This window comes from Bufo bufo, chromosome 10 (genome assembly GCF_905171765.1).
Source record: "Bufo bufo chromosome 10, aBufBuf1.1, whole genome shotgun sequence".
NCBI lineage: Eukaryota > Metazoa > Chordata > Amphibia > Anura > Bufonidae > Bufo > Bufo bufo.
Genome location: NC_053398.1, coordinates 70,590,348 through 70,615,251, shown reverse-complemented (window position 1 = coordinate 70,615,251; position 24,904 = coordinate 70,590,348). Strand labels below are relative to the sequence as shown.

The 24,904-nt window shown below is 43.1% G+C and overlaps 1 protein-coding gene and 1 long non-coding RNA gene across 5 annotated transcripts in view; one reads left to right on the top strand and one right to left on the bottom strand.

The window, feature by feature from the left end:
* The window catches only part of CHKA (choline kinase alpha), a 292,703-nt gene that overhangs the window by 205,449 nt on the left and 62,350 nt on the right, over positions 1 to 24,904 (top strand). The window lies entirely within an intron of this gene.
* LOC120980886 lies at positions 949 to 15,506 on the bottom strand. Its single transcript, XR_005774585.1, has 3 exons — positions 15,396 to 15,506; positions 13,866 to 13,867; positions 949 to 961 (listed from the first exon to the last, which is right to left on the bottom strand). It is a non-coding gene; the product is annotated as an uncharacterized LOC120980886 (long non-coding RNA).

Sequence of the window (24,904 nt, the reverse complement as noted above, 5' to 3'; positions counted from 1 at the left end):
AAAATGAAATCATTGTGTAAAACTTACATAAATAAAAAAAAGTATACATATTAGGTATCGTCGCGTCCGTGACAACCTGGTCTATAAAAATACCACATGATCTAACCTGTCAGATGAATGTTGTAAATAACAAAAAATAAAAACTGTGCCAAAACAGCTATTTCTTGTTATCTTGCCTCACAAAAAGTGTAATATAGAGCAACCAAAAATCATATGTACCCTAAACTAGTACCAACAAAACTTCCACCCTATCCCGTAGTTTCTAAAATGGGGTCACTTTTTTGGAGTTTCTACTCTAGGGGTGCATCAGGGGGGCTTCAAGTGGGACATGGTGTAAAAAAAAACAGTTTAGCATAATCTGCCTTCCAAAAACCGTATGGCATTCCTTTAATTTTTTTTACTTCATTTTACCAGTGTCATGAAGTACAATATGTGACAAAAAAACAATCTCAGAATGGCCTGGATAAGTCAAAGCGTTTTAAAGTTATCACCACTTAGTGACACTGGTCAGATTTGCAAAAAATGGCCTGAGCCTTAAGGTGAAATAAGGCTGTGTCCTTAAGGGGTTAAGAGGTAAAAAATTTCATTTTGGAAAAAAATTTCATTTTTGACATTTGCTTCTAAACTTCTAAGCCTTCTAACGTCCCAAAAAAAAGTTATTTACAAAATGATCCAAACATGTTGTAGACATATGGGAAATGTAAAGTAATAACTATTTTCAGAGGTATCACTATCTGTTTTAAAAGCCGAGAAATAAAAATTTTGAAAATTGCGAATTTTTCCAAATTCTTGTTAAATTTTGATTTTTTTTTTTATAAATAAAAATGAAATTTTTACTCAAATTTTCCACTGTCATAAAGTACAATATGTGACTAGAAAACAATCTCAGAATGGCTTGGATAAGTAAAAGCGTTTTAAAGTTATGACCACATAAAGTGACACATGTCAAATTAGCAGAAAACTGCCTGTTCCTTTAAGGTGAAAAATGGCAGGGTCCTAAAGGGGTTAAAGAGGAATTTTCATCGGTCCAAACATTGTGAACTAAGTATCATGACCTATACAGCGGCGCCCAGGGATCTCACTGCACTTACCATTATGCCTGGGCGCCGCTCCGTTCTCCCGTTATGTCCTCCGGTATGTTCGGGGACTTGGTATAGTAGGCGGAGTCTGTTCTTGTTCTGCTGGGGGTCTCCTTCTCCTAGGCTGTAGCACTGGCCAATCGCATCGCAGAGCTCACAGCCTGGGAGAAGAAAAACTCCCAGGCTGTGAGCTCTGTGCTGCGATTGGCCAGCGCTACAGCCTAGGAGAAGGAGATGCCCAGCAGAACAAGGGCAGACTCTGCCTACTATAACCAAGTCCCCGAACATATCGGAGGACATAACGGGAGAACGGAGCGGCGCCCAGGGATAATAGTAAGTGCAGTGAGATCCCTTGGCGCCGCTGTAAATGTCACAATACTTAGTTCACAATGTTTGGACCGATGAAAGGTCCTCTTTAAGAGTGCATTTGCAAACTAACAGGCTCTTTGCCTTATACGGAATCCATCAGAGAACTGCTCTGTTAGCTGGCTCTATAGCCCTTATCTGTACATTCTTAACAGCTCATCGGTACTCATTATACCTAATTTCTTATAATTTAAAGTTAACCTGTCATCAGGATTTTGTGTATAGAACTGAAGACATGGGTTGCTGGATGGCAGCTAGCACATTCGCAATACCCAGTCCCCATAGCTCTCTGTGCTTTTATTGTGTAGAAAAAAAAACTGATTTGCTACATATGCAAATTAACCTGAGATGTGTCCTGTACGTGAGATGAGTCAGGGACGGGACTCATCTCAGGTTAATTTGCATATGTAGCAAATCGGTTTTTTTACACAATAAAAGCACACAGAGCTATGGGGACTGAGTATTGCGGATGTGCTAGCGGCCATCTAGCAACCAATGTCCTCAGCTCTATACACAAATTCCCCGTGACAGGTTCCCTTTAATTTTAAAATAACAATGTAGCTTCAGTGAATGTTTCAGCTGTCAGGAGTTCAGAGCTGAGGGGTACAGATTGAGCTGTCAGAGTAGTGTTTTTTTTTTTTTTTTTTTATATTTTGGGCAATTGTCTTAGGTGTGGGCTCATTTTTCGCCCAAAATATTAAAAAACTATGGCTCAGAATATGGAGACACTAAAACATATTTTTTTTTTGTTATTGTGTAAAACTTAAGTAAATAAAGTATATGTATTAGGTATTGCTGTATCCGTAACAACCTGTTCTATAAAAATACCACATGACCTAACCCCTCAGTTGACCACCTTGCATCACAAAAAGTGTAATAGTAAGCGATCAAAGTCATATGCACCAAAATAGTGCCAATCAAACCGTCATCTCATCACGCAAAAACCATATCCTACCTAAGACAATCGCCCAGAAACTGAAAAAACTACAGCTCTCAGAATATGGAGACACCTAAAACATAATTTATTTTTTGTTTCTAAAACGATATTATTGTGTAAAACTTACATAAATAAAAAAAAAGTTGACATTTTGGGTATTGCTGCGTCTGTAATAACCTGCTCTATAAAAAATATCACATGACCTAACCCCTCAGGTGAATACCGTAAAAAAAGCAATTTATTTTGTCACCTTATATCACAAAAAGTGTAATAGCAAGCGATCAAAAAGTCATATGCACTCTATAATGGTACCAATCAAACCGTCATCTCATCCCGAAAAAAATTAGGCCTCTTTCAGACGGGCATTGCGGGAAAATGTGAGGGTGCGTTGCGGGAACACCCGCGATTTTTCCGCGCGAGTGCAAAACATTGTAATGCGTTTTGCACTCGCGTGAGAAAAATCACGCATGTTTGGTACCCAAACCCGAACTTCTTCACAGAAGTTCGGGCTTGGGATCGGGGTTGTGTAGATTGTATTATTTTCCCTTATAACATGGTTATAAGGGAAAATAATAGCATTCTGAATACAGAATGCTTAGTAGGTGATCAATTGAGGGTTAAAAAAATTAACTCACCTTCTCCTCTTGTTCGCGTAGTTCCCGGTCTCTTCTTTACTACTTTAATGATGAGCTATGGGCTAAAGGACCTGTGGTGACGTCAGATCACATGCTCCAATCACATGGTCCATCACCGTGGTGATGGACCATGTGATTGGAGAATGTGATCTGACATCACCACAGGTCCTAGCCGGTACCCTGTTTCCCCGAAAAACAGTGTCTTATATAAATTTTTGCTCAAAGATGCGCTAGGTCTTATTTACAGGGATGTCTTATTTTTCCATGACACAGGGGGATCAGAGGGGGGAATCAAAATGACACAGGAGCATCAGAGGGAGGGATTACCATTTTAGTACCCCTTTCTTATCCTCCTGTGTCATTTTGATTCCCCCCTCTGTCATTTTACGTGTCCCCCCCCCCCTCCGCTGTGCAAGCGGACAGTGGATTATTTACTCTCCCCCTCCCACCTTCACCAGACATCCCACAACCACTTTATCAGACATTCCCCCCCCCCCTACCTCAGTCACCCCTGTGTCCGTGCCGGCCAGATTCTACACAATGTGCCCGACTCCTGCCCTGCACAACTCACTCACTGTCTAAATGTGAGTCAGCCAGACTCCGTCAGGGCAGAGCGAGCAGCAGGCGGCAGCTTGTCCTGGCGGCGGCGGGCTCTCTGATTTAAAGAGACCTTGCACCGCCTGATCAGCTCTGGCTGCGCTGTGGCCAATCAGTGAGCTGCGCGGCGGCGCCCGCCGCTAAGATCCAAAGGAGTCAGACACCTTACAGTAACTTCTGGGACCTTATATTCCGGGGGGCCTTATTATCGGGGAGGCCTTATTTTCGGGAGGATGCCTTATATTTCAGAAAGAGGCAAAACTGGAAGTAGGTCTTATGTTCGGGGAAACACGGTAGTTCATCTTTTAAGAAGTAAAGAAGAGACCGGGAACTACGTGAACAAGAGGAGAAGGTGAGTTAATTTTTTTATTTTTTTTTAACCCTCAATTGATCACCTACTAAGCATTCTGTATTCAGAATGCTATTATTTTCCCTTATAACCATGTTATAAGGGAAAATAATACAGTGAATAGACTGTCACCTAGCAACCATGCGTGAAAATCGCACCGCATCCGCACTTGCTTGCGGATGCTTGCTATTTTCACGCAACCCCATTCACTGCTATGGGGCCTGCGTTGCGTCAAAAACGCAGAATATAAAGCATGCTCCGATTTTCACGCAACGCACAAGTGATGCTGTATCTTTTTGCCCCCTGGAGCCCCTCCGACTGTGCACTATTGGTCTATGAGTGAAGGAACGTCTGACTTATCAGATAAGTACCATATTGGTGGCTATTATTGAAGTATCTCTTGACGTCAGCATTTGCCTTTATAACAGATTTTTTTTTATACACATCATGTAGTTTATCACTCTTACAGACCAGTGCCGTTTTGGGGCGCTCCAGTCTTCTCTTTTTCTTTTTTTGCTTTCTTTGTGTATTCTTTTTTGGTCAAATCTGTTTTTATTGATATATAAAAGTTCAGCATGCATATAATCAGTGTAGGTCAAATACAGTCATCATAAATCAAATGACAGATTACATATGTTCACATTAACATATTCTAGATAATTTTAAGCTTCCAGGTTATCAACCCCACAATACAGGTAGGTGAACCAATGCAATCATGCAAACCATACTTGCTATTCACTAGGTGAAAACCTAGGTGCTTGTAGAACATGAAAATAAGAAAATAAGAAAATAAAAGACAACATAAAAAACACATAATAACAATAATAGACCTGTCCTCTGTGACTTTCCCGATTTCACATCTATTCGTCACCTATCTGGTTAAAGAAGGTATACAATGGACTAAGCTAACATAGTATATCTTGTCAAGCATATATTTGCTGATCCCTCAGGATGTCCAACCTTTTAATTGCGCCCCCAATATGTTCCAGCTCACTCGACATTTCTGTTTTTATCTAAGTTGACCCTCTCCCTCTCTTTTATATATTTTATCCATGGTTCCCATACTCGCAAGTATCTTTCCCTATTATGGTATGTCCATCCCACTAATTCCTCCATTCTGCATATGTCTGCCATTTTTTCATGCCACATCTTTAGTGACGGTGGCTCTTTATCCCTCCATTTTACCGGGACCAGTAACTTAGCTGCCGCTATCATGTGTGTGGGTAGGTTCGTTCTGCCCGGTCTGAAGTCACTCGTAGGTAGCCAGAGCAGTACTAATTTCGGCGTAAGCTTCAGGTTCACTTTGCAAATCTGATTAATCGCTTTTTCAATATCGTCCCAGAATTTCCTCAACCTCGGGCAGAACCACCAGATATGTGACAGCGATCCTCTACTTTCCTCACATCTCCAACAAAGATCATCTAACCCTAATCCCACTTGAAATAGCCATTCAGGTGTTCTGTACCATCTCGTGAGTATTTTCAGGGAATTTTCTTGGGTCAAGATGCATTTAGAGAAACCATGTGAGTGAGTCAATACATATCTTTTATCCGAATCCTCAAGTACACAATCTAACTCCTTCTCCCAAGCTGCTACGTAGGAAGGAAAGCCATCTCCCCTATCCCTCATCAGTTGTGCATATATAAGCGAAATGCATTTCGGGGGAATCCTGGGTAGTAATGTATATGTTTCCAACCAGGTAGGTTCCTCTAGTGGAACAAATTTAGACTTTTTAAAATCTAGTACATGTGTTTTCAAAGTCCTGTACTTGGAGGAAATCCCACTTTATATTATTTCTTCCACTAAGGGACATATAGCACTCTTGCTGGCCAGTATTTTTCACCAAATCACCTACTACTACCCCCAGTAATGACTTCCAAATGGGCCTGGTCTCCACACGAGATGTGTTCAAGATCTGGGGTAACATTCTGAGAGGTGTCAGGGGTGACAACTTCCCTCTCCCCATACTAAGTACTTTCGTCTTGTTACATGCTAAGACAGTTCCTTGAGTGATGACACTAAGTATAGCTTTTTTATCTGGCTTTTTAGAAGGGAACCACAACATATAGTCCGTAAAACAACCTAGAAGAGCAAGTTCCATATCTATATGCATGGATGAGGGTCCAGGTCTCGTCAAAGCAACCCACCTCTCCAGATGAATGGCCTGTACATATAATTCAATCTCTGGAAGTGATATACCTCCTTGTTTCCTTCTTCTAGTTAATAGTTCAAAGGGTAGTCTAGCTTTTTTATTTGCCCAAATATATCTCCCAATCGTCCCTCTAATCTTGGCAATGAAATTGGCTGGTAAGTGCAGAGGCAGTGATCTAAGGGTATATAACAGCTGGGGTAATACATAGGCCGTAACTACATTCTTCCTACCTAACCAGGACAAGAACGGTATGGAGCTTTTGGATAGGAAGGCTTCAATCTTTTTCAGCAGAGGAGGGAAGTTTAGCCTGAACAGCAGACCTGGGTCCCTAGATATATTAATACCTAGATACTTAATAGAGGTCGGGGGCCATTTAAATGGTGTCAAACCTTTAAGCCTAGCTTGTTGTGTGCTTGAGAGAGATATCCCTAGTGCTTCGGATTTGTCCAGGTTGATCTTAAAATTGGACAGTGATCCAAACTGTTGGAAGATATTTAGAACTTCAGGCATAGCCTTTAGTGGATCAGTCAGTATAAGGAGCAAATCATCAGCAAATGCTGCCATTTTATGAGTATATGAACCTAATTGCAATCCCTGAATAACCGGACTTTGCCTAAATTTAAGGAGTAGAGTCTCCAGGGTAAGAATAAAGAGTGTAGGAGACAATGGGCATCCCTGTCGCGTGCCATTGCATATCGAGAAGGCGTCTGACAGAGTCCCGTTTACCATAATTCGCGCTGATGGAGAAGAGTAAAGTGAGAATATGGCATTAATAAACTGATCTGGGAAACTAAATGCTTCTAATGTGCTACGCATGTATAGCCAGCTGACTCTGTCAAACGCCTTCTCCGCGTCAGTTCCCAGTAGTACTAACGGGGTCTTATTCTTTTTATCATAACAGACACTATGAACTACCCTGCTAACATTATGTCTCCCCTCCCTTCCTGGTACAAAACCCACTTGTTCTTCCCCCACAAGCTCAGGCAACAGCTTAGAGATCCTTGCACTAAGCAATTTAGCCCACCACTTTAAATCTGTGTTGAGCAGGGAAATTGGCCTGTAGCTTCCACAAGCTTCCTGGTCCTTTCCTTCTTTATGAATTACAGTAATATGCGCTGCCTGAGCCTGAGGGGGAAGAGTCCCCCCCTGGAGCAGTGAATTACATAGGCAGACAAAGTGAGGGACAAGTATATCTCTGAATTTTTTGTAATAAGCGATGGGAAACCCATCTGGGCCAGGGCTTTTCCCCAGTGGTATGGTATCCAAAACTCGCTTCACCTCCTCTGCTGTAAAGGGCCTAAGCAAATCTAAACCATTCTCCTTTGATATGGAAGGGATCTTGATGGATTTAAGGAATTCCTTAGTCTGTGAGGCCACGTCAGGGCCTGTACTCCCGTCACCCAGGTTATACAGAGACTCATAGAACTTGCGGAATTCCCCAGCAATAGCAGGTGTGCTTGTAAATCTGTTTCCCTCTGAGGATTTAATCACTGAGATGAAGGATTTATCCCTCTGGTGTTTTAAGAGAGCAGACATCAATTTGGTACTTTTATTACCATGTAGGTAATGTTTAAAACGTAGAACCTGTAAAATTTTGGCTGATCTAACGTTAAGAAGGTCCTTCACTTTCTTACGTAGGGAGGTAAGGGAAATATACACCTCATTAGACTGCGATTTTTTATGAAGGCTTTCAAGTGTTGATATTTGCAGCAACAAGGAGTTCAACTCTTTTAGTCTCTGTCTCTTTAACCTGGTACCTAAACTGATGAGCTCACCCCTGATTACCTCTTTGTGGGCCTCCCACAAAATGGAACTGGAAACCTGACCTGAGTCATTATTCAAAAAATAGTCTTTTAACTTTTGGGAGATTAACTGTTCATTTTGAGCATCATCTGTGAGCGTGGTGTTCAATCGCCAGGTCCAGGATCTACGAGGGAGGTCAGCAAACTTCACCTTCACGCACACCGGGGCATGGTCAGAGATGACTGCATTACCTATTCTGGCTTCCGTAACTACTGGAAGCGCATGATTAGATAGAAATATATAATCCAATCTCTGGTACGAATCATGTACTCTAGAATGAAATGTATAGTCCTTCTCCTCTGGGTGTAATAACCTCCAGACATCTGATACACCTAGGTCTGATAGTGTGAGGTGAAGTTTGCGGAGTTTTTTAACCGACGAGCTCCTGGACTTAGATGTGGTGTCTTTCAAAGGATCAAAAATCATATTCAAATCCCCTCCCATGATCAGCAAACCCTCAGCAAAAGGCCTCAGGGTCTCAAGCGTCCTCAAGATCCACCTTATTTGATTAGTATTGGGAGCGTACAGGTTCGCCATTGTAATGGTTAAATTAAGAATTTTACCTTTTACCAAGAGGTACCTGCCCTCCGGGTCTGCAATTTTCGCTGACATTTTAAACGGGATATTTTTCCCCACACCAATCGATACTCCCCTTGAGGCAGACGAGTGGGACGCATGAAACCATAAGGGAAAGTGCTTATTAGTCATATTAGGGATATGCATATGCGGATGGAGATGAGCTCTGGTAGTTTCTCCACACATGTTTCCCCCCGCCGGCCTTAATTATAAGGTCAGAGTGTGCGTTATAGTGTCTAGAGACGCCATTGGGCCCTGCAGCCCATTAGTTATGTTCATAGTTATTCTTATCTTTATTTTTATTGGTTTTTTCATGTATCCTGTCTTACCTGACTTATATAATTTCACTAGTCCCTTGAGAGATAAAATACTTGAATATGGCTGAAGTGAAGGTATACTCCCTCAATATCAACTTGTTCCTTCTTTAAAGTGTGATACAATTGGCTCCTCTTCTGAGGAATATTAGCGCCATTAGCATTGAGGGAGTATACCTTCACTTCAGCCATATTCAAGTATTTTATCTCTCAAGGGACTAGTGAAATTATATAAGTCAGGTAAGACAGGATACATGAAAAAACCAATAAAAATAAAGATAAGAATAACTATGAACATAACTAATGGGTTGCAGGGCCCAATGGCGTCTCTAGACACTATAACGCACACTCTGACCTTATAATTAAGGCCGGCGGGGGGAAACATGTGTGGAGAAACTACCAGAGCTCATCTCCATCCGCCCGGTCTATCAGATCATAAAGTGAAACCCCTTCTCATTTTTTTTAAAACTGCACACAAGTAAAGGGGAAAAACATATATGTGAAAGATGAATCCCCCACTGGAGTAGGCACCTCTACTACTCCTATAAGGAAGCATATCCATGTGAAAGCAACAAACTGTGGAAATGCTAGGGTGAGAACATTATTAAAATGAACCATTCTTATAGAATCAAAGTCTCACTCCTCAGGTGATCCTCTTCTTTGGCGATCGACTTTTACCAGCTGATTGCCAGTGCCCATTCTGGAGAAGCTGAGGCAGGTCTGGCGGGAACGATGCCGGCAGCCATGATGGAATTTCCAGAGGCTCCATCTTCAGTGCGTCCCACATCTTTGGCAAATCTTCTGGTGTTCGCACCGTGAACTGTCGGCCCTCGATAGTGGTTGTTAAGCCAAAGGGAAAGAGCCATTTCAACGGGAGCTTCCTCTCCCTCAGTACATTAGTGAGCGGGCGTAAGGCTCTCCTTTTAGCCAATGTGCTAGCCGCCAAGTCCTGGAACAACAGGATCTTATTTTCCTCTAATAAAAGGTCACCCGCTTCTCTAGCAGCCTTGAGCAAAGCAGCAGTGTCCAAGTAATTCAATAAGGCACACACTACATCCCTCGGTGGTTCTGTAGCTGGCGGTTTTGGCCTCAGGGCCCTATGCGCCCGTTCAATGACAATGGCGTCCGCCCTTTCTTTGCCTATGAGCTTTTCAAACAGATGTCGCACTGTGGGTGTTATCTCCTCAGTGGAGACTGACTCCGGTATGCCTCTCAGGCGAATATTCTTACGCCGGCCCCTGTTCTCTTGGTCCTCTAGATACAGGAATGCATTATTTACCTGTTTGCAGACCGAGGCAAGTTGGCTTTGCAATCCAACACTATGCTGCGACATAAGGGAGTGCGAATCCTCCAGGGCTTCTACTCTGTGTCCCATATGTAGGACCTCCGTTTTAATGTCCGACAATTCTTTCAGGACTGGTGTCAGAGCTTTATCTAGTGACTGTGCCAGTGACTGTTGTAGGAAAGCTCTAGTTATGGGCAAGGCGTCTCTCTCACCTTGAAACTCAGATCCGGCTTCTGAGGACTCTCCATCAGAATCGTCTTCCCGCGTCTCCACTGTTGGTGTATTTCGCGCCGCCTTCCCTCGCTCCGGCTGAGAGGAGACTCTCTTACTGAGGTACTTATTCATGTCGCTTTGCGAACTCTTCAATTTCGGGGTGCTATCCACCTCCCCTCTTCTATCTCTGCTAGTTTTCCCCATAATCTCTCGTCGGGAAGCTGTGATTTAGGCTAAAAGACCGGGCTTATGGCGAGGAGCTCAGACGCACACGCACACGTCCTCCACCATGCTCAGTTGGCTCCGCCCCCTGTGTATTCTTTTTTGATACACTTGATGTGTTATCTAACTGTTAGTGTTTGATACTAATGTCCCCTGACGAACCTTAATTATCATAAGGGGAAACGCGTTGGGACTTCGAACTAAGTACTGTGTATCAAATTTATGGGATTTTTGATTATGTATCGTGTATCAAATTAAAGTGAGGGCCTTGTAAGGACAGGTTAGCCAAGGTACGTGGACAGAGTGCGTCTACCATCCAGGTGTATCTCTGGGCTGAGGATATCTTGTAGGGTGAAGCAGGGACAGACATTAGGTGTATAGACGTTTTGCCCCAATACTTTTCCCTGAGATACTGGCTGTCTGTCCGGGTCATTATAGCACCTTCTGTAGCTGCATTTGTGTCTATTAGTCCATTTTTTTTTGAGGGGGGGGGGGATTTAATATTTAATGATCATTAATAAAAGTTGAAGAGGACCTTTCACCGATTATTACACTATGAACTAACTATACAGACATGTAGAGCGGCGCCCGGGGATCTCACTGCACTTACTATTATCCCCGGGCGCCGCTCCGTTCTCCTGCTATGCCCTCTGGTATCTACGTTCCCTAAGTTATGGTAGGCGGAGTCTGCCCTTGTTCTTCTGTAGCGCTGGCCAATCGCATTGCAGAGCTCACAGCCTGGGAGAAAAGAACCTCCCAGGCTGTGAGCTCTGTGCTGCGATTGGCCAGAGCTAGAGCAGAACAAGGGCAGACTCCGCCTACCATAACTTAGTGACTGGAATCTCCGCCTACTATAACTTAGTGAGCGGAGATACCGGAGGGCATAGCGGGAGAATGGAGCGGCGCCCGGGGATAATAGTAAGTGCAGTGAGATCCCCGGGCGCTGCTCTACATGTCTGTATAGTTAGTTCATAGTGTAATAATCGGTGAAAGGTCCTCTTTAAGTTTTAGGTGGTTGCTTTCAGTGATATGGTGTAAAAAAAACAGTTCATCAAAATCTGCCTTCCAAAAACCGTATGGCATTCCTATCCTTCTGCGCAATGCCGTATGCCCGTACAGCAGTTTACGACCACATATGGGGTGTTTCTGTAAACCTCAGAATCGGGGCCATAAATATTGAGTTTTGTTTTTGCTGTTAACCCTTGCTTTGTAACTGGAAAAAATTAATTAAAATGGAAAATCTGCCAAAAAGGGGAAATTCAGAAATTTCTTGTGGAACACCTAAAAGGTTAACAAAGTTTGTAAAATCAATTTTGTATACCTTGAGGGGTGTAGTTTCCAAAATGGGGTCACTTTTTTGGAGTTTACACTCTAGGGGTGCATCAGGGGGTCTTCAAATGTGACATGGCAGCTTAAAATTATCCCAGTGAAATCTGCTTTCCAAAAACCATATGGCGTTCCTTTCCTTCTGCACAATACAGTGTGCCCATAGAGCAGTTTACAACCACATATTGGGTGTTTCTGTGAACTACAGAATCAGGGCCATAAATATGGTTTTGTATGGCTGTTGACTCTTGCTTGGTTACTTGAAAAATGGATTCAAATTGAAAATCTGCCCAAAATTGACATTTTTAAATGTTCTCTATTTTCCATTAGTTCGTGTGGAACACCTAAAGGGTTAACAAAGTTTGTAAAATCAGTTTTGAATACCTTGAGGGTATAGTTTCTAAAATGGGGTAGTTTTTGGGTGGTTTCTATTATGTAAGCCTCACAAAGTGACTTCAGACCTGAACTGGTCCTTAAGTAGTTTTGGAAATTTTCTGAAAAAGTTCAAGACTTTTACAACTGTCATGAAGTACAATATGTGATGAGAAAACAATCTCAGAATGGCCTGGATAAGTAAAAGCGTTTTAAAGTTATCACCAGATAAAGTGACACATTTCAGATTTGTAAAAAATGGCCTGGTCCTTAAGGTGAAAAATGGCAGGGTCCTGAAGGGGTTAAACATAAAAACCTATACATATGTGGTATCATTGTAATCGTACTAGAATGAAGGGCACTGGTCAGTTTTGCTGCAAACAGATTTAATAAATTATTTCTTTTTTTTCCAATTCCACCCAATTTGGAATTTTTTCCCGATTCCCACTATATTGTATGCCATATTAAATGGTGGCATTAGAAAGTACAACTTGTCCCGCAAAAAATAAGCCCTCATACAGTTATGTAAACAAAAATATAAAAGTTATAGCTCATAGAAGATAGGGAAGATAAATTAAAACGCAAAAACGAAAAAAAAAACTCAGGTATCCTAGGGGTTTAACAGATGATGATAATTCTGTATTGGGTCTACTGGGTTTTCCAGACCTCATAAGAATAAGGCTACATGCACACGACCGTTCTGGTTTTTGCGGTCTGCAAACCCCGGATCTGCAAAAAACGGAAGCCGCCCATTGTACAAATGCCTATTCTTGTCCTCAAAACGGGCAAGAATAGGACATGTTATATTTTTTTTGTGGGGCTACGGAACGGAGCAATGGATGCGGACAGCACAGAGTGTGCTGTCCGCATCTTTGCGGCCCCATTGAAGTGAATGGGTCCGCACCCGAGCCGCAAAAAATGCGGCTCTGATGCAGACCAAAATGGTCGTGTGCATGAGGCCTAAGTATTGCACTGCTAAATTGAGTTCTTCCACCTCAGTCGTAAAAGTGACACTAACAAAATGGGAACTCCACATTCAGGGAAAAAATATTTAGCGGGAATTTTTGGCTATCTTTTTCTATTTTGGCAGTACTATGCATTTTAACAATATATATATATTTTTTTTATTTTTTTTTTCCTGTAGCTGTCGGCACAGAGATAAAACTCCTAATTGGGAAGGCAATTTGTTGTCAGTTCACTGCTATTAGAAAGATTCTATCTGCAAGCTAAGGCTTATTATAACTATAGGCCAGTTATATGAATGACAATTATATTGTTCTTTTGAAAGTTTTAAAGATCGTTTATACACTGCTAAAAGCGGCATCCATGCAAGGCTATTTTGTCCGGCACAATGCCGGAATTCACGCCAGAAACCTGGCAGATTCCATTACAGTGATTGGGATCCAGCGGGCACCGGCAATTTTGGTGTATATATATTTTTTTCCCCCTGGAACAGAATACTGAAATTGTAAACACTAGTGTGGACATAGCCCAAGATGAAGAAATCATTAGTCCCTCTCATCTTATATGCACAGAGTAAGAGCTTATGCACACGACAGTATGTATTTTGCGGTCCGCAAAAAAACGGATCCTCAGAAAATACGAATGACATCCGTGTGCATTCTGTATTTTACGGAACAGCTGGCCCTTCATAGAACAGTAGTATCCTTGTCTGTAATGCGGACAATAATCGGACATGTTCTCTTATTTTGCTTAACGGAAATATGGAAACTGAATGCACACGGAGTAACTTCAGTTTTTTTGCAGACCCATTGAAGTGAATGGTTCCGCACACGGTCCACAAAAAACGACGGAACGGACACTGAAAGAAAATACGTTTGTGTGCATGAGCCCTAAAAGAGAGACTTATATACAGTTGTGTTCAAAATAATAGCAGTGTGTTTAAAAAAGTTAATAAAGCTCAAAATCCTTCTAATAGCTTTTATTTCATACACACATATGCATTGGGAACACTACACATTCTACTCCAAATAAAAACATGAAGAAAAATATATCAAATTTGTGTTCCTCTCAGGCCTCATGAACACGACCGTTGTGTGCATCCGCGGCCATTGTTCCGTTTGACGTGATTTTCTGCGGTCCCATTGACTTTCAATGGGTCCGTTGAAAACTCTGCTACTGCACCGTTTTGTCACCCGCGCCCGTGACCCGTGTTTCCTGCCGTGAAAAAAATATAACCTGTCCTATTTTTTTCACGGCCAATGGTTCGCGGCCCCATTCAAGTCAATGGGGCTGTGAAAAACGCGTTTGACATCCGCGCCCGCTTTATTTCTTTTGCCATGTGCAATCTGTCTGGCAAAACTTGTGCCAATAAAATTTTAAAAAAATATGTACAGGAAGTTTAAGGTCACAGGTTATGCTAATTTCTAGCCACTTGTGCCTGGAAGCTTCTCTGTGTGGTGAGGCAGCCATTACTGTTATTTTCCTGGCACCATGCCTCGCTGGAATGTGGAGAAGCTGATCACCCTGGTACAGGAGAGGCCAGTGATCTGGGATTCCCGATCAAATGATTACTTGGACCGGGTAAAAAAGGATGCTGCGTGGGAGCAAGTGGGCCGGAGCCTGCGCAAAAATGAATGGGCCAAAGCTGATAGCCGAGGCCGGGCTGAATTATGTAAGTGCTAGCAATGTAGTTGTGCTGTCCTTGCCCTCTGTGTGCCAAAAATATATTGTTTTAAACTCCCTGAGGTCACAATATTGTTTTTTTGGTGGTTTAGCTTCATTTTGCATAAAGGCCTGTACATGGTTTCCAAAAGTGTCGTCTATTAAAAAGCATACCACACCATTTTTATCTTTAAATGGCTTTCCCTCCCTTTGCTACAGTATACAGTACTCATGTAAGATCACGTCTGTGCCCTTTTTTTTGCCTGACACATGTGACCTTGTAATTGAGCATCTTCCAGTTGTCACCTTCACATATTGATAATAATTTTTGTCCAAATGGCTTGCACGACTAGTCTCCTCCACCTTGTTCTTCTTCATTAGTATCCACACACCTGCTGCACCTTACCATGTGGTGTTTAATCTGTCCACTTTAGAGTATTTTTTGCTTTGTCCTCTTTTTTTTTTGCAAATTATACAATTTATTTATTTTTTGGGGGAAATAATTTTTGGGACTCACAATTGTTTATGATGTCATTTCTTTTACAGTAAAACAAACTAAAACCCGCTGGGCCAGTTGCCGGGACCAATTCCGGCGGGAGGTCTCAAGTAAAGGCCGGAGTGGGGAGGGGACCTCAAGGAAGCGGCCCTACATATACACTGCACAGTTGCAGTTTTTAAGACCTGTTATGGATTTGAGGCCGTAAGTTTAATTTATTTTTTATTTGCATCTCAAATTTTGCATACACTTGCGTTTGGATCTTGGTGAGCTAAAGTGTACACAAAAGTAATGGGTTGAGTTGTACTATTGAAGACCTATACTTTTAGTAGGCCTGCCATGTCATAACTGACTCCACCTAGCTCTTTTCAAAATGAAACTCCAAGCATGGCAGAATAGCTGTAAGCTAACCAGTCCTGCTTGGAGTTGTAGTAGGGCATCAGTATCACGGTCGGCGTGACTATCACATACGTGACACAGAGGGAGGGAACAAGGAAGGCCCTGCCCAAGTGAGAGGGAAGGTGGTGACCCCTGACTCACCTAGCGGCTGGCACCTGGCTGCCCTGACGTCCCTAGACGGGTTCCTCACCCGTACGCCGATCACGTGCCTAAAGCCCTGGCTTTCCCTAAGCTGAGCCCTAGATAGTGAACAGGGCAGTGGGAACACTAGTCCGCACCACTAGCTCTAAAGGAAAACACCAAGGGAAGGACAGACAACACAGACTCAACATATAATCCCAGGTGGGCGACAACAGGAGACAACAAGAAGCCCAACAGGGCTGGAACGACAACCAGGATTCACAACTCCAGTGGGTCAGTATAGATGTCCAGGCAGGAAGCTCTATAACTGGCAACTAGAGAAGTGTGAGGGGAGAATATAAGGAGGTTGGGAGTGGCAGACAAGAAACAGCTGAGGAGGAGAAGCTACGGATCCCTGATTGAGACAAAAAGGATAGCAAGGCAAACACAGAAAACAATCACTAAGAAACAATGTGATCTTTAGATATAGAGCGCGCAGCCACCCGCTGCGACCTCCTGACCCCGGGTATAACTGAGTCAGACGTGGCTCTTGATACCCTCGTGACAATCAGATGGTGGGCAATAGTTTGTACATGCCTGGTGTTGGTTGTCTACATGAGTGTAGCCAAAGGCTGTCTGGGCATGCTGGGAGTTGTAGTTTTGCAACAGCTGGAGGCGCACTGGTTGGGAAACACTGAGTCTCTACATCATTTCTGTGGTGGAGTCACACCAGGCTCCACCGCTGAAGAGCTGTCTGATGAGACTACACGTGCAGTGCGCAGACAGCGCCTACCCTCTCTGTTTTGTTCCTGATGAATCAATTCATTGACGGTCCTGGAACATAGATGTTTGCAATCTGAACAAGAATAGAGATGCGAGATGACACGTGTGCACTGCATGCATTATATCCGCATACAGATGTTCAGCGTGTTTGACGGCTGTTGGTCACACACCAATTTATTCTTTCGTACATATTTTCTTTTTTTTATTTATTTTTTTAAATGTGCTCCAACCTCCCATTTTTATGGGAGTTCTGAAAAGTGTGATTCATTTATGGTTTCATAGGCTGTCAATTTCTTTTTTTATCTAAGATACCTATTATCTACCTTTTGTAAGCTTTGGAAATTGGTACCCATTAGGTATTGGCACTGTCATCTTTAATGGTTTAATGTAATAGCACCAACCACAACATGGATTCCTTACATTGCTCATATAAAATGACAATACCCTAATCATATGATAATGGGTTATAATGATGTTCCAACAACGCTTGCCCAGCCGCCTTAAAACTACTACTCTCATCATGCTCAAGTGTGGCCTAGTTCATTCTTTTTTTTGCCCGTAACTGAGGTGCTACAAGGTTTTATGGATGGTTGAAGCAGGCCACATACTGTCGAGATGGCTTGAATATCCGCACTGGTTTTGTCCCTTGAATGATTGATCCTCTACTGCCGCTGGACAGCTTCAAACGGCAAACAATGGTTTACCATTACATTAACATTAGCCCTTGACAAGACTTGTCCCATCGTTGCATTTTAAATGGAATTAATTTCGGAATTGCACTATTCACATAGAAGCCCTGTAATGTTGTTCATTGTGTTCACTGATATATCTGATGTATGCTGCCACTCCGTATATATATTATACGGTTACACCTCATATAAATTATGTACTTTTGTAATGTGGAACTCAAATGATCTAATTTTTACTTTTGGTTCTTTCAAATACAGTACTGTGGACAGTCTGGATCCTTCAGAAGATTCGGACACAGCTGGGAGTGAAACCCCTGCGGTTTTTTCCCCAGCAACCAGTCTAGCACCTACGCCGGCAGAGGACCTGGACGACTCAACACTGGCTCAGGCCCCCCTACCACTGGCCAGTCCATCCCGGAATATTCAGCCCCAGCCCAGACGTCGCCGCCGCCAAGTCCCTCCCTCTACCTCTGGGCAAGAGAGTCGTGAGGTTATTGACGCACGCGTCATAGATTTTCTTGCCCAGAGGCGGAGTGATGGTGTGGAGGAGAACATGCTAAGGGGACATGGGCCCCTAATGAAGCAGGTAACTCCAAACGAGCATCACGAGTGCCTGGCTTCATTAGCAGTGGTCCTCAAAATGTTCACCATAGCAAATCATGGCGACATTTTCTGTAAATTGAATGGGATGAAGAGGGATTTAGAGGATGCCGGCCAGCACCAAACACCTGTACCCTTTCAATTTCCACCCCAACCCACCCAACCACCTTCTTTTCCCCCACACCACCAGTACGGCCTCCCCCAGGGCCAAAGGCAAGGTGTGGCTCAGCCCCTTTACCCGGGCAGTTTGCCACCTGGACCACCACAGCAGGCCCATGGAAGGCCACGGTCCTCTTTTCCTGGGGGTTCCTTCACTCAGGACCTTCTGAATCTGTGATTTTTTGATGTAAAAAATTTTTATGTACTAAAATAGTTTTGGGCATAATTTTCAAAACATTGCCTTACATTACCGAACGTTAAGGCCATTAGTTTTCATAAATGTGTTTTGGCCAAAAACTTGTGGTCTGTTTTTTTTTATTGCACAATCCACAAAACATTTTCCTTTAAAAATTGTATTGTTTTAAAAAAAAAAACATGCACAGGAGCTCCCAAAACAACACTTTATTTTGATTTAAAACACCTTTTATTTAGGGCGACTTTGTATGTTGAGGTATTAGAATTTTTTTTGGACAATATACTACAAAATAATGATGTTTTAGTCTATTAACAATTAGACCAAAGCATCATTTAAAATTAGTTATATGCAGATTTCAATATGAGATGTCCAAAAAATCTCAGCCCGCAATCCCACATCAAGGGTCCTCATTATCTTGCGAGTCCCTACACTCAACTATCACAATAATTATTAGTAATCTATCTAGCAAAAAACTAAAGAGCCCAGAAGATTTCAAATACTGCCACGAATAGCGTCCCTCTGCCATGGCACGGACCCCTCTGGGCTGAAAAAGTAGTCTGCATAGAGTTCCCGAACTGCAATGCCTGCAGTCCCAGGTTGTCTATGCAGGGTCCTTTCCAAACCTAAATCTGAAGACGTAGGAAGATCTTCCAGGTCAACAGAAGAGGAAGCCTCGTGAATCCTGGTGAAGTTGTGTAGAACAACACAAGCTTTAATCACCAGGGTAGCATTCTCCGGATCCATCTGTATGGATGACAAAAACACCCTCCACTTGCTAGAGAGTAAGCGCACTCAACATACCGACGGGCACAAGTCAACCGGTAGTTGAATATACGCCTCCTGACATCCAAACCACGCTTTGGAAAGGCCCGCATAACATGTGGAGTCAATGCAAACCCTTCATCCGCCACGATGACAAATGGAGCTGGTGGACCTGCATATCCGGGCAGTCTTCTGGACTCGGGCAGGGCAAGCAGGTTGGCACGAAGCCGCTCACCCATTCTAGAAGCACTAAAGATGCGAGCATCTGCAGTGCTTCCATAGGCCCCGATATCAACCATTATAAACCGGTAATGACTGTCAGCAACAGCCATCAGCACTACCGAAAAATATTGTTTATAATTGAAGTAACTGCTCCCTGAGTGAGGCGGCTTCTTCACACGGATGTGCTTGCCATCCATTGCCCCGATGCAGTTTGGAAACTGCGCTGAAATTTGGAAGCCATCAGCAATCCGAACCCAATCGTCCGTCTTGGGCTGCGGCATCACCATCTCTCGGAGTTGCTGTCAGATCACATGGCAAGTGTGGCGTACAATTCGCGAGATCGTCGAGGTTCCTAAAAGAAACTCAAAATGCAGTGATGCAAAAGAGTTCCCAGTGGCAAGGAATCTGTTGAGAAAAAAAAAAAATCAAAACAAATCAGTCAACAGCAAATGTAAGGGAACAACAGATTCATGATTCTAGTCTAATGTTGTATACACTACATGATTGTAAACACCCTATGTCTAGTGGAGCGGGAACCTATGGGACAGGTGCCAGAGGCCCTCTGTGTGGGCACCCACACCCATTGAAAAGTCTAGGGTTTACAAATATCCACCCTAGACTTTCCAAAGCATTCATCAGCACAGGGCACACTATGAAAACGACAGGCAGCACACAATTTAAACAGGCATTTAGGGCACAATGCAAAAACGCGAAACTATATTGGACTACAGTATTCATGCAAATTGGACGTGTGGACATTTTGCATTAAACTGTACGGATCTGGGTTGATCATTCGCAACTCTGTCTGAAAACGGCTCGCCATCACTGCCCCATGTCCATGGTTGATTAAACTTCCTTTCTGAAAAAAGTGTATATGAGCAAAACAAAAACAGCAATTGGGGTGTGGCCAGTACTACCACAACTAAGTTACAACAACTGTGTTTAGCCCCTTTGAAATGCAGATAGTCATGTGCAAGTTCGAAAATATGAGCACATTAGGCATAATGAGTACGTTAGCAGAAAATCTCAGGTGTTGGCAGCAGCACAACAATCCTACAACATAGGGAACAGACTGGTATATAGACTTCAAATAGGGTGGGGCATGCAGCTACAGATCCTGACAGAGGAACCAAATTCTTACAGACACTACAAAAATCAAAGGCACCCAACAGCATTTGACTAAGGCCTCTTTCACACTTGCGTTGTCCGGATCCGTTGAGGACTCCATTTGCCGGAGGTGCCCGGCGGATCCGTAACAGCGTTCAGTGTTACTATGGCAGCCAGGACGCTATTAAAGTCCTGGTTGCCATAGTAGTAGTGGGGAGCGGGGGAGCAGTATACTTACCGTCCGTGCGGCTCCCGGGGCGCTCCAGAATGACGTCAGAGCGCCCCATGCACATGGATGACGTGATCCATGCGATCACATCATCCATGCGCGTGGGGCGCCCTGACGTCACTCTGAAGCGCCCCGGGAGCCGCACGGACGGTAAGTTTACTGCTCCCCACTACACTTTACAATGGCAAACAGGACTTTAGTGTCCTGGCAGCCATGGTAACCATTCAAAAAAAAGCTAAACGTCGGATCCGGTAATGCGGCGAAACGACGTTTAGCTTAACCCCTTAAGGACACAGCCTTTTTACACCTTAGGACCAGGCCATTTTTTGAAAATCTGACCAGAGTCCCTTTAAGTGCTGATAACTTTAAAACGCTTTGACTTATCCAGGCCGTTCTGAGATTGTTTTTTCGTCACATATTGTACTTCATGACACTGGTAAAATGAAGTCAAAAAAATTATTTTTTTTGCACCAAAAAATACCTAATTTAACAAAAAATTAGGAAAAATTTGCAAATTTCAAAGTTTCAGTTTCTCTACTTCTGTAATACATAGTAATACCCCCAAAAATTGTGATGACTTTACATTCCCCATATGTCTACTTCATGTTAGAATTGATTTGGGAATGATATTTTATTTTTTGGGGATGTTATAAGGCTTAGAAGTTTAGAAGCAAATCTTGAAATTTTTCAGAAATTTACAAAAACTCAATTTTTAGGGACCCGTTCAGGTCTCAAGTCACTTTGCGAGGCTTACATTATAGAAACCACCCAAAAATGACCCCATCTAAGAAACTACACCCCTCAAGGTATTCAAAACTGATTTTGCATACGTTGTTAACCCTTTAGGTGTTGCACAAGAGTTATTGGCAAATGGGGAGGAAATTTGAGAATTTCATTTTTTTGTCTAATTTTTCATTTTAACCCATTTTTTCTACTAACAAATCAAGGGTTAACAGCCAAACAAGACTGTATCTTTATTGCCCTGACTCTGCCGTTTACAGAAACACCCAATATGTGGCCGTAAACTACTGTACGGCCACACAGCGGGGCGTAGAGTGAAAGGTGCGCCGTATGGTTTTTGGAGGGCTGATTTTTATGGACTGGTTTATTTACACCATGTCCCATTTGAAGCCCCCTGATGCACCCCTAGAGGAGAAACTCCCTAAAAGTGACCCCATCTAAGAAACTACACCCCTCAAGCTATTCAAAACTGATTTTACATACATCGTTAACCCTTTAGGTGTTGCACAGGAGTTATTGGCAAATGGCGATGAAATTTGAGAATTTCATTTTTTTGCCTAATTTTCCATTTTAACCCATTTTTTCCACTAACAAAGCAAGGGTTAACAGCCAAACAAGACTGTATCTTTATTGCCCTGACTCTGCTGTTCACAGAAACACCCCATATGTGGCCATAAACTACTGTACGGGCACACAGCGGGGCGTAGAGTGAAAGGTGCGCCGTTTGGTTTTTGGAGGGCTGATTTTGCTGGACTGTTTTTTTGGCACCATGTCCCATTTGAAGCCCCCCTGATGCACCCCTGGAGTAGAAACTCCATAAAAGTGACCCCATCTAAGAAACTACACCCCTCAAGGTATTCAAAACTGATTTTACAAACTTTGTTAACCCTTTAGGTGTTGCACAAGATTTAATGGAAAATAGAGATACAATTTCAAAATTTCACTTTTTTGGCAGATTTTCCATTTTAATATTTTTTTTCCAGTTACAAAGCAAGGGTTAACAGCCAAACAAAACTCATTATTTATGGCCCTGATTCTGTAGTTTACAGAAACACCCCATATGTGGTCGTAAACTGCTGTACGGGCACACGGCAGGGCGCAGAAGGAAAGGAACGCCATACGGTTTTTGGAAGGCAGATTTTGCTGGACAGTTTTTTTTTACACCATGTCCCATTTGAAGCCCCCCTGATGCACCCCTAGAGTAGAAACTCCAAAAAAGTGACCCCATTTTAGAAACTACGGGATAGGGTGGCAGTTTTGTTGGTACTAGTTTAGGGTACATATGATTTTTGGTTGCTCTATATTACACTTTTTGTGCGGCAAGGTAACAAGAAATAGATTTTTTGGCACGTTTTTATTTTTTGTTATTGACAACATTCATCTGACAGGTTAGATCATGTGGTAATTTTATAGAGCAGGTTGTCACGGACGTGGCGATACCTAATATGTATACTATTTTTTTTATTTATGTAAGTTTTACACAATGATTTCATTTTTAAAACAAAAAAAATGTTTTAGTGTCTCCATAGTCTAAGAGCCATAGTTTTTTCAGTTTTTGGGCGATTATCTTAAGTAGGGTCTCATTTTTTGCGGGATGAAATGACGGTTTGATTGGCATCTATTTTGGGGTGCATATGACTTTTTGATTGCTTGCTATTACACTTTTTGTGACGTAAGATGACAAAAAATGGCTTTTTTTACACCGTTTTTATTTTAATTTTTTTACGGTGGTCATCTGAGGGGTTAGATCATGTGATATTTTTATAGAGCCGGTCGATACGGACGCGGCGATACCTAATATGTATACTTTTTTTTTTATTTATGTAAGTTTTACACAATGATTTCATTTTTGAAACAAAAAAAATCATGTTTTAGTGTTTCCATAGTCTAAGAGCCATAGTTTTTTCAGTTTTTGGGCGATTATCTTGGGTAGGGTATGATTTTTGCGGGATGAGATGACGGTTTGATTGGTACTATTTTGGCGTACATGCGACTTTTTTGATCACTTTTATTACCTTTTTTGGGAAGTAAGGTGGGCAAAATTTCAATTTCATCATAGTTTTTTATTTTTTATTTTTATGGCGTTCACCGTTCGGGTAAAGTAACATAACCGTTTTATAGATCAGGTCGTTACGGACGCGGCGATACCAAACATGTGTAGGGAATTTTATTTTTTTCATTTTTAATCAGTGATAAATGTGTTTTTTGATTTTTACTTTTTTTTCACTTTTTTTAACTTTTTTTTTGACCCAGACCCACTTGGTTCTTGAAGATCCAGTGGGTCTGATGTCTGTATAATACAGTACAGTACAATATATATTGTTCTGTACTGTATTTTACTTACACTGAACAGATCTATGCTTTCAGCATAGATCTGTTCAGCACCATGGACAGCAGGACGCCTGAGAGGCGTCCTGTTGCCATGGGAACCTTCCCCGTCTGCTCAGAACTGCGCAGACGGGGAAGGGTAAGCACAGGGCTGAGGGGGGCTCTCTGGGGGCTCTCTCCCTCTCCCATCGGGGGGCTGCAAAGGCACAGCAGCCCCCCGATGGGAGAGGGAGGGAGCTCCCTGCGCTGTTAACCTTTTCCATACAGCGGTCCGTACGGACCGCTGTATGGAAAGGGTTAACGGCTGACATCGCATCGCAGATGTCAGCCGTTTATACCAGGGTGCCAGCAATGTGCTGGCACCCTGGTATACCCACTAGAAACCAACGATTATACAAGGGGAGGCGGGCGGGGGATCGCGATCCCGCCTGCCGCACCGCCCGCCTCCCGCACCGCCCGCCTCCCGCACCGCCCGCACTGCCCGCAACCCTCCCCCTGCACCTCCCACCGGGCTAAAATCACTCGGGGGGTGCAGGGGGATCGATACAGATCTATTTTAGGAATACTAAAGTTTCTGATCCCCGCGGTCAGGGACCGCAGGGATCAGAAACTGCAGAAATCGCAGCAAACCGCAGGTCTGAATTGACCTGCGGTTTGCCGCGATCGCCGACATGGGGGGGGTCACGGGCCCCCCCCGCGCATTTAGCCTAGGTGCCTGCTCGATGATTTGAGCAGGCACCGGGTTCCGATCACTGCCGGCCGGGCGGCAGTGATCGGAACAACACATGACGTACCGGTACGTCATGTGTCCTTAAGTACCAGGACATCATGACGTACCGGTACGTCATGTGTCCTTAAGAGGTTAAGGCCGGATCCGGATTAATGCCTTTCAATGGGCATTAATTCCGGATCCGGCCTTGCGGCAAGTGTTCAGGATTTTTGACTGAGCAAAAAGCGCAGCATGCTGCGGTATTTTCTCCGGCCAAAAAACGTTCCGGTCCAGAACTGAAGACATCCTGATGCATCTTGAACGGATTTCTCTCCATTCAGAATGCATGGGGATAATCCTGATCAGGATTCTTCCGGCATAGAGCCCCGACGACGGAACTCTATGCCGGAACAGAACAACACAAGTGTGAAAGAGCCCTAAGTTTGTGGGTGTAATGTGAAAAAATTTGGAAAATTTCAAGGGGTATAAATAATTTTTCAAGGCTCTGTACAG